The following is an 18,115-nucleotide window of genomic DNA, read 5'->3' as shown; positions in this document are numbered from 1 at the left end:
TGTATCTTTGTTATAGAGAGCCTGCTGACCAACAGCATCTCTGTCTGGACTGGAGCCTGCAGTGCCTGATCAGACTGGAAGTCTCTCCAGAGAGTGGTGAGGACCGCGGAAAAGATCTTCAGGAATCCTCTTCCTCTTATCCAGGAGATCGCAAAAAGCGCTGCCTGACCAGGGCTCAAAAAATTTGCAAAGACTCCTCCCACCCCCACCAAGGACTGTTTTCACTGCTGGACTCTAGAAAGAGGTTCCGCAGACTCCGAAGCAGAACCTCCAGCTTCTTCCCTCAGGCCGTAAGACTCTTGAACGCATTATAATTAAATTATCCCCTCAACTCCCCTCAAAATGGATTAACTCGCTGGAATAAACAAAAAACATAACATACACCCATAAACGTGGGCGCATGTGGAAAAAGTGCAATATATTTATCTGCACAGTAATCTTTTTATTTATTTATATATATTTAAGTATATTTATTTATTTTATATATATATTTATATATTTTTATTTATTTATTTATTTATAAATGCACCTTATTGCTTTTTTATCCTGCACTACCATGAGCTTATGTAACGAAATTGTGTTATCTATGCTGTAAAGTTCAAATTTGAATGACAATAAAAAGAAAGTCTAAGTCTTTACCAGAATAATGATCTTTTGTAAGGTTTGCAAAGACGCAAGTTATTTGTTTTTTTTACTCAATATGACAGTATAACTGTCATACTAAATATGAAAGTTGTAAAAACATAACTCCAAAACCAAACAAGCAATCCGTCTACAAATGCATGTAATATTCAATCTATGTGAGTTTTACCAGAATCAGGTATTTTGGTAAGGTTTACAATTACAAAAATTAGGTTTTACTCATGACAGTATACCTGCCACATTCAATTTGACATTTATTTAAACATAACTCCTAAACCACACATGCACAATGGCTAATAATACCTGGGGAAATGTCTCTTTGTGAGTTTTACTAGAAAAAATATATTGTGTAAGGTTTGTAAAGACACAAGTTAGTTTTTTTTACTCAATATAACAGTATAGCTGTCATACTATATATAAATAAATAAATGGGTTGTACTTGTATAGCGCTTTTCTACCTTCAAGGTACTCAAAGCGCTTTGACACTACTTCCACATTTACCCATTCACACACTGTTGGAGGGAGCTGCCATGCAAGGCGCTAACCAGCACCCATCAGGAGCAAGGGTGAAGTGTCTTGCTCAGGACACAACGGACATGACGAGGTTGGTACTAGGTGGGGATTGAACCAGGGACCCTCGGGTCTCGCACGGCCATTCTTCCACTGCGCCAAACATTACTCCAAAACCAAATATGTATTATGTCTAAAAATGCCTGTAATATTGTATCTGTGTGAGTTTTACTAGAATAAGTTGTTTTTTTAAGGTTTTCAAATACCAAAATTAGGTTTTATTTACTTTGACAGTTATTTAAACATAACTCCTAAACAACAAATGCAAAATAATGCTTGGAGAGATGTATCGTTGTTATAGCGAGCCTGCTGACCAACAGCATCTCTGTCTGGACTGGAGCCTGCAGTGCCTCAGACTGGAAGTATCTCCAGAGAGTGGTGAGGACGGCGGAAAAGATCATCAGGACTCCTCTTCCTCCTATCCAGGAGATCGCAAAAAGTGCTGCCTCACCAGGGCTCAGAAAATTTGCAAAGACTCCTCCCACCCCCACCAAGGACAGTTTTCACTGCTGGACTCTAGAAAGAGGTTCCGCAGCCTCCGAAGCAGAACCTCCAGCTTCTGTAGCAGCTTCTTCCCTCAGGCCGTAAGACTCTTGAACGCATCATAATTAAATTATCTCCTCAACTCCCCTCAAAATGAATTAACTCGCTGGAATAAAATAAACAATATAACATACACCCATAAACGTGGGCGCATGTGAAAAAAGTGCAATATATTTATCTGCACAGTAATCTATTTATCTATTTATATATATATTTATATATATTTATTTATTATATATATATATGTATATATATATATATATATATATATATATATATATATAGTATTTATATATTATTTATATATATTTATTTATCGAAATATGCACCTTATTGCTTTTTTATCCTGCACTACGACATTTCGTTCTTATCTGTGCTGTAAAGTTCAAATTTGAATGACAATAAAAAGAAAGTCTAAGTCTAAGTCTTTACTAGAATAACGATCTTTTGTAAGGTTTGCAAAGACACAAGTTAGGTTTTTTTTTACTCAATGGTAATATACAGTATAACTGTCATACTAAATATGAAAGTTGTATAATCAAAACTCCAAAACCAAACATGCAATCCGTCTAAAAATGCATGTAATAATGAATCTATGTGAGTTTTACCAGAATCAGGTATTTTGGTAAGGTTTACAATTACAAAATTTAGGTTTCACTCATAATGACAGTATAACTGCCACATTCAATTTGACATCTATTTAAACATAACTCCTAAACCACAAATGCACAATGGCTATTAATGCCTGGAGAAATGTCTCTTTGTGAGTTTTACTGGAAAAAAAATATTTCGTAATGTTTGTACCGACACAAGTTAGTTTTTTTTACTCAATATGACAGTGTTACTGTCATACTAAATATGGAAGTTATATAAACATAACTCCAAAACCAAACATGCATTATCTCTAAAAATGCCTGTAATTTTGTATCCATGGGAGTTTTACTAGAATCAGTTGTTTTTGTAAGGTTTGCAAATACAAAATATGGGTTTTACTCACAGTATACTGTCACACTCAATCTGACAGTTATTTAAACATAACTCCTAAACCACACATGCCAAATGGCTAATAATGCCTGGAGAAATGTCTCTTTGTGAGTTTTGCAGGAAAAAAAATATTTTGTAAGGTTTGTAAAGACACAAGTTAGTTTTTATTACTCAATATGACAGTATTACTGTAATACTAAATATGAAAGTTATATACACACAACTCCAAAATCAAACATGCATCATGTCTAAAAATGCCTGCAATATTGCATCCATGTGAGTTTTACTAGAATCAGTTGTTTTTGTAAGGTTTTTGCAAATACAAAAATTAGGTTTTACTCACTATGACAGTTATTTAAACATAACTCCTAAACAACAAATGCAAAATGACTAATAATGCTTGGAGAAATGTATCTTTGTTAGATTAACTAAAACAATGATCTTTTTTTATGGTTTGCAAAGAAACACATTTTAGTTTTTTGTACTCAATATGATAGTATAACTGTTATACTAAATATGAAAGTTGTATAAACATAACCCCAAAACCAAACATGTAATCTGTCTAAAAATGCCTGTAATATTGAATATTTGTGAGTTTTACCAGAATCAGGTATTTTGGTAAGGTTTACAATTACAAAAATTAGGTCATGATGACAGTATTACTGCCACATTCAATATGACAGTTATTTAAACATAACTCCTAAACCACACATGCAAAATGGCTAATAATGCCTGTAGATATGTATCTTTGTGAGTTTTACTAGAAAAAATATATTTTGTAAGTTAGTTTTTTTTACTTAATATGACAGTATAACTGTCATACTAAATCCATCCATTTTCTTCCGCTTATCCGAGGTCCGGTTGCAGGGGCAGCAGCCTAAGCAGAGAAGCCCGGACTTCCCTATCCCCAACCACTTCGTCCAGCTCATCTCGGGGGATCCCGAGGCGTTCGACAGCCCAGCCAGGAGACATAGTCTTCCCAATGTGTCCTGGGTCTTCCCCGCGGCCTCCTGCCCGTCGGACTTGCCCTAATGAAAAAAGCAATACAAATGTATTCAAACACAACTCTAAACCAAACATGTAAAATGTCTAAAAATGCCTGTAATATTGAATCTATGTGAGTTTTACCAGAATCAGGTATTGTGGTAAGGTTAACATTTACAAAAATTAGGTTTTACTCATAATAACAGTATAACTGCCACGTTCAATTTGACATTTATTTAAACATAACTCCTAAACCACATGTGCACAATGGCTAATAATGCCTGGAGAAATGTCTCTTTGTGAGTTTTACTGGAAAAAAAAATATTTTTTAAGGTTTGTACAGATACAAGTTAGTTTTTTTTATTCAATATGACAGTATTACTGTCATACAAAATATGAAAAATATATAAACATTACTCCAAAACCAAACATGCATTATGTCTAAAAATGCCCGTAATCAGGGCCGGCCCGTGGCATAGGCCGTATAGGCAAATGCTAAGGGCGCCGTTCATCAGGGGGCGCCACGCCAGTGCCACAAATGTTGGAGAAAAAAAAAAAAAAAAAAAAGTTGGTACTATTATTTCTAAATACAAAAAATAATCCCACGTTAATTAAAATGCAAATTAAAGCCTATTTAATAGAAATATTATTTGTTAAAACATTACGCCCCCCCCTTCCCCCCGCACGGTCCCCCCCCCCCCCCTTTCCCGTATCATGACTCTTTTTGGACGTCACCACATCAAAAAATCAACACAAGATGTCAAAACGGCCAAAACTGTCAGGTGCCCAGGGAAGAAAAAAGAGAAAAGAAGAGGAGGAGAAACGAGAAAAGACAGAGGTAGCAGGTAGGTAACGTTAGCCTACATGAAATTATTTGTCTGTTACAGAATGTGATAGTACCCTGGCTTTTTAGCATTAAGCTAATGTTACATGATTCGGCAATTGCTAATCAATAAATAGCTAGTTCTGTTTTAACGTCGGGTTAATATTGTGGAGGGGGCTAAATTGTTATGGAAAATAATAATGTAACGTTAGGTAATTACAGTACTCCCACCTTACATTCCTCAGGGACATTTGTATTAGATCTTTTAAGCAGGTGTTTTTGTTTACATTGTTATTGCCTTCTGGTTAGCTAATGTTTGCCCTGCAGGTAATAGTCACTTTTCCACCCCTTTATATATTAGGTATAGTTGTAAGCAGAGGTGGCTAGAGTAGCCAGAAATTGTACTCAAGTAAGAGTACTGTTACTTTAGAGATTTATTACTCAAGTAAAAGTAAGGAGTAGTCACCCAAATATTTACTTGAGTAAAAGTAAAAAGTATGTTGTGAAAAAACTACTCAAGTACTGAGTAACTGATGAGTAACATACACACACACACACACACATATATATATATATATATATATATATATATATATATATATATATATATATATATATATATATATATATATATATATACATACATATACATTGATATATACAGTATATAATTTATATGTAATTATTTTGCTGTTTTTGTTTACATGTTAAAGATGTTTTAATGAATATACATGCATGTTTAACATATAGATTATTTTCTTTCATGCAGACTAGAATATAAATTGGTGTATTACCTGATTCTGATGACTTGCGTTGACTGTAATCAGACAGTAGTGATGATAACGTCCACGTTTTCAAATGGAGGAGAAGAAAAGTTCCTCCTTTCTGTCTAATACCACATGAAAGTGGTTGGTTTTTGGCACCTTGTTTGTCCAGCTTCCATATTCGTTTTTATACACTTTACAAGAAATATATTGGCGTCAAACTCCGTAGCTTGCTAGCTTGTTTGCGCTGGCTTTCGGAGACTCTTGTTTTGAAAGCGCAGGCGCGATGGAGCGGCATTTTTATTGTGAAGACAGGAACGTCCTCATATGCGGTCAGTCTTGAGGCTTTTGACGGGATGTACGGTTGAAATAAAAAAAGTATATTTTTTCCTTCACACTTTTGATTGATTGATTGGAACTTTTATGATTAGATTGCACAGTACAGTAAATATTCCGTACAATTGACCACTAAATGGTAACACCCCAATAAGTTTTTCAACTTGTTTAAGTCAGGTCATGTGACCACCTGGCTCTGTTTGATTGGTCCAACGTCACCAGTGACTGCATCTGATTGGTGGAACGAAGTGAAACGTCACCAGTAAGGCAGGCACTTTGAAGGTCTGTCTGACAGACCAAAACAAACAAAGCGTGCATTAACAGATCGATAAAAATTAGTAGCGAGTAGCGAGCTGAATGTAGATAAAAGTAGCGGAGTAAAAGTAGCGTTCCTTCTCTATAAATATACTTAAGTAAAAGTAAAAGTATGTTGCATTAAAACTACTCTTAGAAGTACAATTTATCCCAAAATTTACTCAAGTAGATGTAACGGAGTAAATGTAGCGCGTTACTACCCACCTCTGGTTGTAAGTAAAAAAAAAGGTCAAAGACAAAGCTATTCGGTTTCTTGTGAGTATATACACTTCACTGCCGATGTGGGGGGGCGCCACCTAAAATCTTGCCTAGGGCGCCAGATTGGTTAGGGCGGGCCTGCCCGTAATATTGTATCCATGTGAGTTTTAGTAGAATCATTTGTTTTCATAAGGTTTGCAATTACAAAATATGGGTTTTACTCACTATGACAGTATACTGTCACACTCAATCTGACGATTATTTAAACATAAGTCCTAAACCACACATGCAAAATGGCTAATAATGCCTTGAGTTATGTATCTTTGTGAGTTTTACTAGAAAAAATATATTTTGTAATGTTTGCAAATACCCAAGTTATTTTTTTACTTAATATGACAGTATATCTGTCATACTAAATCCATCCATTTTCTTCCTGCTTATCCGAGGTCAGGTTGCGGGGGCAGCAGCCTAAGCAGAGAAGCCCAGACTTTCCTCTCCCCAGCCACAAGGGACGGCGTGGCGCAGTGGAAGAGTGGCCGTGCGCGACCCGAGGGTCCCTGGTTCAATCCCCACCTAGTACCAACCTCGTCATGTCCGTTGTGTCCTGAGCAAGACACTTCACCCTTGCTCTTGATGGGTGCTGGTAGCGCCTTGCATGGCAGCTCCCTCCATCAGTGTGTGAATGTGTGTGTGAATGGGTAAATGTGGAAGTAGTGTCAAAGCGCTTTGAGTACCTTGAAGGTAGAAAAGCGCTATACAAGTACAACCCATTATCATTATCATTATCACTTTGTCCAGCTCTTTTCGGGACAAATATATAAATTGTATAAATTGTATAAATTGAAACAAAATAGAAACATATTACAATAGAATAAAAATAAAAAGCAACAATGAGAATAAAAAATAAAAAATGTATTCAAACACAACTCCTAAACCAAACATGTAAAATGTCTAAAAATGCCTGTAAAATTGAATCTATGTTTTACTAGAATCAGTTGTTTTTATAAGGTTTGCAAATACAAAATTAGGTTTTACACATAATGACAGTATAACTGCCACACTCAATATGACAGTTATTTAAACATAATTCCTAAACCACACATGAAAAATGTCTAATAATGCGTGAAGAAATGTATCTTTGTGATTTTTATTAGAAACGTTTTCTTTTGTGAGGTTTGCAAAGAAACAAGTTAGTTTTTTTTACTCAATATGACTGCCACACTCACTATGACAGTTATTTAAACATAACTCCTAAACTCATACTTGCCAACATTGAGACCTCCGATTTCAGTATATATATATATATATATATATATATATATATATATATATATATATATATACACACACATATATAAAAAAAACTTGACTTTCAGTGAATTCTAGCTATATATATATATATATATATATATATATATATATATGTATGTGTGGGGAAAATAATCACAAGACTACTTCATCTCTACAGGCCTGTTTCATGAGGGGTTCCCTCAATCATCAGGAGATATAAGACATATATATATATATTTATATATATACATATAAAATAAATACTTGAATTTCAGTTTTCATTTATTTACACATATACACACACATAACACTCATCTACTCATTGTTGAGTTAAGGGTTGAATTGTCCATCCTTGTTCTATTCTCTGTCACTATTTTTATAACCATGAACACTATTTTTATAACCAGAACACCCTCTCTGATGATGCATTGCTGTGTGGCACGCACAAAAGTGCTTTCATCAAATGCACGAGAGTCTGGAATTTTCCATCCCTCCCGAGCATGGCCAAAAACCGGTCAATCTTTGCTTCCTGAGGAAGATCTTCACTGCCAAGCACTTGGTATTCCACTACTTCTTCCCGGAGGCTATCTAGGTCCAATCGCAGCTGCGGCTTGGAACTTATAAGCGTGTTTCTTCATCTTACTCGTCGTCGGCGTCGCCATGGCTGTATCTTCCGCGTTCTTCTGCTTTGTCTCCTTGTTGTGTGCGCAGTTGTGCACTGCATTCTCTAAAAGCCCTGGATGTTATTGTCACATATGCATGTACAGTAGATGGCAGTATTGCCCTGTTTAAAGAGTGTCACAACATTGCTGTTTACGGCAGACAAACTGCTTTACGGTAGACGAAAACGTGACTGCTGTTGTTTTGTGTTGTTACCGCGCTGGGAGGACGTTAATGAAACTACCCAACAATAAACCCACATAAGAAACCAAGAACTCGCCCTCGATCATTCTACAGTTATAACGTGATTGGGCAGGCATGCTGTTTATATCGTGGGAAAGCAGACGTGAATACAGGCTGTCCTCACTCAGATCAGCCTGAATTTCGGGAGATTTTCGGGAGAAAATTTGTCCCGGGAGGTTTTCGTGAGATGCGCTGAATTTCGGGAGTCTCCTGGAAAATCCAGGAGTATTGGCAAGTATGCCTGAACTACACATAAAAAATGGCTAATAATGCCTGAAATAAGGCATTCTTGTGAGTTTTACTCGAAACATATGCTTTTTTAAGGCTTGCAAACACAAAAAGTATTTGGTTTCCTCTATATGACAGTAAAGTTCTTAAAATCCTGAGATAATGCGAAATAAGCAAAAACAATGTATTCCATCATAATTCCTACACCAAATAAGCAAAATGTCTAAAAATGCCTGTAATATTGAATCTGTGTGAGTTTTACTAAAATCAGTTGTTTTGGTAAGGTTTACAAATACAAAAATGAGGTTTTACTCTTTATGACAGTTATTTAAACATAACTCCATCCATCCAGCCATCCATTTTCTTCCGCTTATCCGAGGTCGGGTTGCGGGGGCTGCAGCCTAAGCAGGGAAGCCCAGACTTTCCTCTCCCCAGCCACTTCGTCCAGCTCCTCCCGGGGGATCCTGGGGCGTTCCAGGCCAGCCGGGAGAGATAAGCTTCCCGTTTCCTGGGTCTTCCTGGGCCTCCTACCGGTCGGACGTGCCCGAAACACCTCCCTAGGGAGGCGTTCGGGTGGCATCCTGACCAGATGCCCGAACCACCTCATCTGGCTCCTCTCGAAATGGAGGAGCAATGGCTTTACTTTGAGCTCCTCCCGGATGACAGAGCTTCTCACCCTATCTCTAAGGGAGAGCCCCGCCACCCGGCGGAGGAAACTCATTTCGGCCGCTTGTACCCGTGATTTTGTCCTTTTGGCCATGACACAAAGCTCATGACCATAGGTGAGGATGGGAACGTAGATCGAACCGGTAAATCGAGAGCTTTGCCTTCCGGCTCAGCTCCTTCTTCACCACAACGGATCAATACAGCGTCCGCATTACTGAAGACGCCGCACCGTTCCGCCTGTCGATCTCACGATCCACTCTTCCCTCACTCGTGAACAAGACTCTGAGGTCCTTGAACTCCTCCACTTGGGGCAAGATCTCCTCCCCAACCCGGAGATGGCACTCCACCCTTTTCCGGGCGAGAACCATGGACTCGGACGTGGAGGTGCTGATTCACATCCCAGTCACTTCACACTCGTCTGCGAACCGATCCAGTGAGGGTTGAAGATCTTGGCCAGAATAAGCCATCAGGACCACATCATCTGCAAATAGCAGAGACCTAATCCTGCAGACACCAAACCGGATCCCCTCAACGCCCTGACTGCGCCTAGAAATTCTGTCCATAAAGGTTATGAACAGAATCGGTGACAAAGGGCAGCCTTGGCGGAGTCCAACCCTCACTGGAAACGGGTCCGACTTACTGCCGGCAATGCGGACCAAGCTCTGACTCTTGCAAAGGGAGCGAACCGCCACAATAAGACAGTCCGTTACCCCATACTCTCTAAGCACTCCCCACAGGACTTCCAGGGGTAAATGGTCGAATGCCTTCTCCAAGTCCATAAAGCACATGTAGACTGGTTGGGCAAACTCCCATGCACCCTCAAGGACCCTGCCGAGAGTATAAAGCTGGTCCGCAGTTCCACGACCAGGACGTAAACCACACTGTTCCTCCTGAATCCGAGGTTCGACTATCCGGCGTAGCCTCTTCTCCAGTACACATGAATAGACCTTACCGGGAAGACTGAGGAGTGTGATCTCACGATTGTTGAAACACACCCTCTGGTTCCCCTTCTTAAAGAGAGGAACCACCACCCCGGTCTCCCAATCCAGAAGTACCGCCCCCGATGTCCACGAGATGTTGCAGAGTCTTGTCAACCAAGACAGCCCCACAGCATCCAGAGCCTTAAGGAACTCCGGACGGATCTCATCCACCCCCAGGGCGTTGCCATTGAGGAGCTTTTTAACTACCTTGGCATCCTCAGCCCCAGAAATAGGAGAGCCCACCACAGATTCCCCAGGCAATGCTTCCGCATAGGAAGACATGTTGGTGGGATTAAGGAGGTCTTCGAAGTATTCCCTCCACCGATCAATAACAGCTGCAGTAGAGGTCAGCAGCGCACCATCCTCACCATACACGGTGTTACAGTGCACTGCTGCCCCCCCTTGAGCCGGCGGATGGTGGTCCAGAATCGCTTCGAAGCCGTCTGGAAGTCGTTTTCCATGGCTTCTCCAAACTCCTCCCATGTCCGAGTTTTTGCCTCTGCGACCGCTGAAGCCGCACTTCGCTTGGCCTGTCGGCTGCCTCTGGAGTCCCATGAGCCAAAAGGACCCGATAGGCTCTTTCTTCAGCTTGACGGCATCCCTCACTGCTGGTGTCCACCAGCGGGTTCTAGGATTACCGCCACGACAGGCACCAAACTCCTTGCGGCCACAGCTCCAATCAGCCGGCTCGACAAGAGAGGCACGGAACATGGTCCACTCAGACTCAATGTCCAGCGCCTCCCTCGTGACATGTTCAAAGTTCTTCCGGAGGCGTTCCCAGCAAACCCTCACAATGCGTTTGGGCCTGCCAGGTCTGTCAGGCATCCTCCCCCACCATCGCAGCCAACTCACCACCAGGTGGTGATCGGTAGAAAGCTCCGCCCCTCTCTTCACCCGAGTGTCCAAAACATGAGACCGCAAATCCGATGACACAACTACAAAATCGATCATGGAACTGCGGCCTAGGGTGTCCTGGTGCCAAGTGCACATATGGACACCCTTATGTTTGAACTTGGTGTTTGTTATTGACAATGTGTGACGAGCACAAAAGTCCAATAACAAAACACCACTCGGGTTCAGATCCGGGCGGCCATTCTTCCCAATCACGCCTCTCCAGGTTTCACTGTTGTTGCCAAGATGAGCGTTGAAGGCCCCCAGTAGAACGAGGGAATCACCCGGTGGAGCACTTTCCAGTACTCCCTCGAGTGAATCCAAAAAGGGTGGGTACTCTGAGCTGCCGTTTGGCGCGTAAGGCCAAACAACAGTCAGGACCCGTCCCCCCACCCGAAGGCGGAGGAAAGCTGGGTTGAACTCCAACGTGCAGGCTTTGAGCCGGGGGGCAACAAGAATTGCCACCCGAGCCCGTCGCCTCTCAACGCAAGCATTATAACTCCAAAACAACAAATGCTAATAATGCTTGGAAAAATGTATCTTTGTTAATTTTACTAGAATAATAATCTTTTGTAAGGTTTGCAGACACAAGTTTTTGTTTTTTTTACTCAATATGACAGTATAACTGTCATACTAAATATGAAAGTTGTATAAACATATCTCCAAAACCAAACATGCAATCCATCTAAAGATGCCTGTAATATTGAATCTATGAAAAATAGTTTTTTTACCCAATATGACAGTATAACTGTCATACTAAATCCATCCATTTTCTTCCGCTTATCCGAGGTCGGGTTGCGGGGGCAGCAGCCTAAGCAGAGAAGCCCCAGCCACTTTGTCCAGCTCTTCTCGGGGGATCCCGAGGCGTTCCCAGGCCAGCCTGAGACATAGTCTTCCCAATGTGTCCTGGGTCTTCCCCGTGGCCTTCCTTGCCCTAACGAAAAAAGCAATAAAAATGTATTCAAACATGTGAAATGTCTAAAAATGCCTGTAATATTGAATCTATGTGAGTACAAAAATTTGGTTTTACACATAATAACAGTATAACTGCCACATTCAATATGACAGTTATTTAAACATATTTCCTAAACCACACATGAAAAATGTCTAATAATGCCTGGAAAACATTATTTTTGTGAGTTTTACTGGAAAAACATAGTTTGTAATGTTTGTAAAGACACAAGTTAGTTTTACTCAAGATGACAGTATAACTGTCATAATACATATGAAAGTTATATAAACATAATTCCAAAACCAAACATGCATTATGTCTAAAAATACCTGTAAAATTGTATCCATGTGAGTTTTACTAGAATCATTTTTTGTTGTCGTTACTAAATCCATCCATTTTCTTCCGCTTAACCAAGGTCGGGTTGCGGGGGCAGCAGCCTAAACAGAGAAGCCCAGACTTCCCTCTCCCCAGCCACTTCTTCCAGCTCTTCTCGGGGGATCCTGAGGCGTTCCCAGGCCAGCCGGGAGACATAATCTTCCCAATGTGTCCTGGGTCTTCCCCGTGGCCTCCTGCCGGTCGGACTTGCCCTAAACACCTCCCTCGGGAGGCGTTCGGGTGGTATCCTGAGCAGATGCCCGAACCACCTCATCTGGCTCCTCTCAATGTGGAGGAGCAGCGCTTTACTCTGAGTTCCTCCCGGATGACAGAGCTTCTTATCCTATCTCTAAGGGAGAGACCCGCCACCCGGCGGAGGAAACTCAATTTGGCCGCTTGTACCTGGGATCTTGTCTTTTCGGTCATAACCATGACCATGGGTGCAGGATGGGAATGTAGATCGACCGGTAAATTTAGAGCTTTTAATTCTGGCTCAGCTCCTTCTTCACCACAATGGATCGATATAGCGTCCTCATTACTGACGACGCCGCACCGATCCGCCTGTGGATCTCATGATCCACTCTTCCCTCACTCGTGAACAAGACTCCTAGGTACTTGAACTCCTCCACTTGGGGCCATCTAGTATGTGCCATTGCCTCCTCAACCTGGAAATGGCACCCCACCCTTTACCGGGCGAGAACCATGGACTCGGACTTGGAGGTGCTGATTCTCATCCCAGTCGCTTCATACTCGGCTATCCAATGGAGATCCTGGCCAGTTGAAGCCATCAGGACCACATCAACTGCAAAAAGCAGAGACCTAATCCTGCAACCACCAAACCGGATCCCCTTAACGCCATGACTGCAATTCTGTCCATAAAAGTTAACAACAGAATCGGTGAGACTGATCATACAGGGAGCGACCCGCCACAATCAGACAGTCCGATACCCCATACTCTTGTCTTTGAGCCGGGGGGACAACAAGAATTGCCACCCCAGCCTCTCATTGCTTGCAACGCCATAGTGGAAGACTGTCGAGGGAACAGGTTCCTGTACCTCGCACCTCGCACACCAGCTCAGGCTCCTTCCCTCCCAGCGAGGTGACATTTCACGTCAGAAGAGCTAGCTTATGTAGCCGATGATCGGACCGCCAAGTGCCCTGCCTTCGGCTGCCGCTCAGCTCACACTGCACCCGACCTCTATAACCCAGCCCATGAGTGGTGAGCCCATTGGAGGAGGGAACCACGTTGCTTCATTGAGCTGAGCCAGCCAACAGGCGCTCGCCATCGTGCCCCACCTCTGGGCCTGGCTCCACAGGGGAGCCACGGTGACCCACGTCCGGGCGAGGAAAAATCTAGGACCTCGATTTGTACTTTTCATAAAGGTCTTTGAGCTGCTCTTTGGCTGATCCCTCACCAAGGACCTATTTGTCTTGGGAGAGCCTACGAGGGGGCATAGAAGCCCATAGACAGCATAGCTCCTAGGATCAGTGGGACACGCAAACTCCTCTACCACGATAAGGTGGCGGCTCAGAAAGGAGGTTATATAAACATAACTCCAAAACCAAACATTCATTATGTCTAAAAATGCCTAAAATATTGTATCTGTGTGACTTTTACTAGAATGAGTTGTTTTTGTATGGTTTGTAAATACAAACATTTGGTTTTACTCCCTATGGTAAATGGGTTATACTTGTATAGCGCTTTTCTACCTTCAAGGTACACAAAGCGCTTTGACACTATTTTTCCATTCATCCATTCACACACACACACTGATGGCGGGAGCTGGCATGCAAGGCCCTAACCACAACCCATCAGGAGCAAGGGTAAAGTGTCTCCCTCAAGGACACAACGGACGTGACGAGGTTGGTAGAAGGTGGGGATCGAACCAAGAACCCTCAGGTTGCTGGAACGGCCACTCTCCCAACTGCGCCACGCCTTCCCCATGTATACTGTCTCTGTCTCTGTATCTGACAGTTATTTAAACATAATTCCGAAACCACACATGCAAAATGGCTAATAAGAGAAATGTATCTTTGTGAGTTTTACTGGAAAAAAATATTTTGTAAGGTTTGCAAAGACACAAGTCTTTTTTTTTTTTTTTTTACTTAATATGACAGTATAACTGTCATACTAAATATGAAAAGTTATAAACCTAACTCCAAAACCAAACCTGCATTATGTCTAAAAAAAGCCTGTAATATCTTGTTGTATCTTTGTGAATTTTACTAGAATCAGGAGGTTTATAAGGTTTAAAAATACAAAAATTAGGTTTTACTCATAATGACAGTAAAACTGTCACACGCAATATGACAGTTATTTAAAAACTCCTAATCCACACAAGCAAAATGGCTATTGATGCCTGAAATAATGCATCCTTAGGAGTTTTCCTCGAAACATATGCTTTTTTAAATCTTGCAAACACAAAAAGTAGTTTTTTACTCAATATGACAGTAATGTTCTTAAAATCCTGAGATAATACGAAAAAAGCAAAAAAAAAAATGTATTCCATTATAATTCCTAAACCAAACATGCAAAATGTGTAAAAATGCCAGTAATATTGAATCAATGTATGTCTTACTAGAATCAGTTGTGTTTGAAAGGTTTGCAATTAGAAAAATTAGGGTGACAGTAAATTAAACATAACTCCTAAACTACACATAACAATGAGCTAATATCCATCCATCCATCCATCCATCTATCCATCCATCCATCTTCTTCCGCTTATCCGAGGTCGGGTCGCGGGGGCAGCAGCCTAAGCAGGGAAGCCCAGACTTCCCTCGCCCCAGCCACTTCGTCCAGCTCCTCCCGGGAGATCCCGAGGCGTTCCCAGGCCAGCCGGGAGACATAGTCTTCCCAACGTGTCCTGGGTCTTCCCCGTGGCCTCCTACCGGTCGGACGTGCCCTAAACACCTCCCGAGGGAGGCGATCGGGTGGCATCCTGACCAGATGCCCGAACCACCTCATCTGGCTCCTCTCGATGTGGAGGAGCAGCGGCTTTACTTTGAGCTCCCCCCAGATGACAGAGCTTCTCACCCTATCTCTAAGGGAGAGCCCCGCCACCCGGCGGAGCTAATATTGCCTGAAATAATGCATTATTGTGAGTTTTACTCGAAACATATGCTTTTTTAAGGCTTGCAAACACAAAAAGTAGTTTTTTACTCAATATGACAGTAATGTTCTTAAAATTCTGAGATAATTTTTTTTTTTTTTTTTTTTTTTTGTGTGTGTGTTGTGTATGTATGTGTTTGTGTATATGTGGGCTTATGTATATGTGTGTGGGTGTATTAATGTGTATATATGTGTGGATGTGTATGTTTATATGTATATGCATGCGTGTGTATATGTGTGTATGTGTATGTATATGTATATGCATGTATGTATGTGTATATGAATGTGTAGGTGTGTGCATGGGTGTGGATGTCCGGTGGCTCAATTGGCCTGGCGGTGGATGAGTTGGGGTAGGTGGGTTGGTGGCCTCGGTGGTAGCCGGGGGTGTGCGTTGTTGTGGTTTACGGGGTCGGTCGCTTTTTTGTTTTGGTTTCGGCGGCCGCGGGTGTTTACGCTGCGGACGGGCGGTGGTGGTGATGGTTGCTGCGGTGATACCAGCGGTTGGCATCGCTGTGTTGGGTTGGAGTGGTTGGGGGACTGTGGCTGGTGTCTGTGCGCTTGTGGGGTTGTGGGGCTGGCTGGCGTTGGCTTGCCGGCTGGTTTGGGGGCTGGCGGGCGGACGGGATGCATTGGCTTCTTGCCCCGTTGGGGGGCTCCTTCCCCTGGCCGGGACTCGTATGGGCACGTTGCTGTGTGGATGGCCGGGATGCGGTGTTTGCATTGGGCGTGGGGGCTGTGCGGTTTCTCTGCGTTTGGTTGCCGGTATGGGCTCTGCAGGGTTGGGTTGGGGCGGGCGGGGGCTGGCTTTGTTTGGCGGGGGGAGGGGCTCGCGTGGCGTCACGTTAAAGTGGTCTGGTGTGGGTCACGGGCTGTGGCGGGGGGTGGCGGCCTCCTGGCCGTAGTTCCTGGTTGTCGGCCGCGTGGACTGGGGGGATGTCCGGGCCCTCTACTCCTCCTACTTATAGCGCACACAGTCACACATATATAGGACTTTGGGGATTGTCCTGCGGGGAGGCATGGCGGGGGGTTGAGGATGCCTCCAATGGGGCTCCAGTCCTCCTGTCTTGTCCCCTGCTCGTCCATCCCTCAATCTTAGCTGCATATTAGACACTTAGGATTTGGGGGGCTTGGTTTGGTTGGGACCCACCATGACCTTGATGTCCCCCAATTTTAATCGCATTATTAGTTCCCACAAGCATACATATCTCACTCACGCTACAGTACACACATCAATAGGGACTGGAGGTCGGCTGTAACGGCTGACCTCCTAATTTTAACTACACAGTAGACACTCTGGGGGCCTTGTACACATGCATGGGGGGTTTGGGGTTCGGCGCACCCCTCATTGCCTCGTCGGCCGGGGGGACTGCGGTCTGGTGGCCTGCCAGGCTTTTATTCATTTATTATTGTTATATATATTTTTTTATTTTTAATGTATTTATTATTTTTATTTTTATTATTTACTTATTTTTATTTTATTTTATTTTTTAAATTTTATTTTTTATTTTATTTTATTTTTTATTTTTTTAATCTTATTATTTATTTGTGTGTGGCGTCGCGCGGGTCTCACTTCCTGTTGGATGGGGTCCGTGCCCGTGTGGCCCGACCTTGCGCTGTGGGGTCTCTGTTGGTGACTTGGTGTGGTGGCGGCGCAGCCCCCGTGTCTGGTCTGGATGCTGTGTCTCGGTTGTTTGGGCGGTGGTGTGTTTGTGCGGGTTTGGGTTGGGGTGGGGGGCCTTTTGGTTGGGGGGGTTGTTGGTGTCTCTTGTTTGCGTGTTGGCGTTCGGGCTGACCGGCGGGCTGGCGCCGGCTGGTCTCCGTGGCCCTGGTGGCGTGTGGTTGCTGGTCGCAGTTTTTTTTTGATCGCTTTGATTTGATTGGCTGGTGCTGGCTGTCTGGGGTTATTGCGGCTGCTGTTTCTGTTGCCGTTTGTTTGTGGTGTGGGCCCCCGTGGCTGCTGGGTCTGGTGCAGGGGTGTGGCTGATGTTGTGACTGATGGCAGCGCGCGCGCGTGATGGCTGTCGGGGCTGACGAACTGTGTATATGTATGTATATGTGTGTGTATGTATGTATGTTTATATATGTGTATGTGTACATATGTGTATGTATATGTATATATGTGTATGTGTGGGTATGTATACGTGTATGTGTGTATGTGTATGTATATATGTATGTATGTATGTATATTTCTGGGGGTACGCTCTGGGCCTGCCTGTCAGACGGGGGTCGACGCCTCAGGCTACTGCATCCGAACTGCGTGTCTGGAGCTCCTGGGTCCCGCTGTCCATCCCTTCCGGGTGCCCGTCTTGGTTGGGGCCTGTTGGGCCTAGTCCCTGCGTCTGTTGTGGTAGCTTGGTGCTGCAAGGTATTCCGAGGTGCTGCGAGTCGGCCAGTTGCTGGGGTAGTGACCTTGTTTGTCAGCATGTCTGTGATCTTCTTTTAATTCTTTTTTTTTTTTTTTTTTTTAATTAATTAATTAATTAATTTATTAATTTATTTATTTTTTAATATATTTTATTAATATTATTTTTTAATTTTCCCCTCCCTCAGGGGGGGGCCTCG

Source organism: Nerophis lumbriciformis, linkage group LG25, assembly GCF_033978685.3.
Source record: "Nerophis lumbriciformis linkage group LG25, RoL_Nlum_v2.1, whole genome shotgun sequence".
Classification (NCBI taxonomy): domain Eukaryota; kingdom Metazoa; phylum Chordata; class Actinopteri; order Syngnathiformes; family Syngnathidae; genus Nerophis; species Nerophis lumbriciformis.
This window is presented reverse-complemented; position numbering follows the sequence as displayed.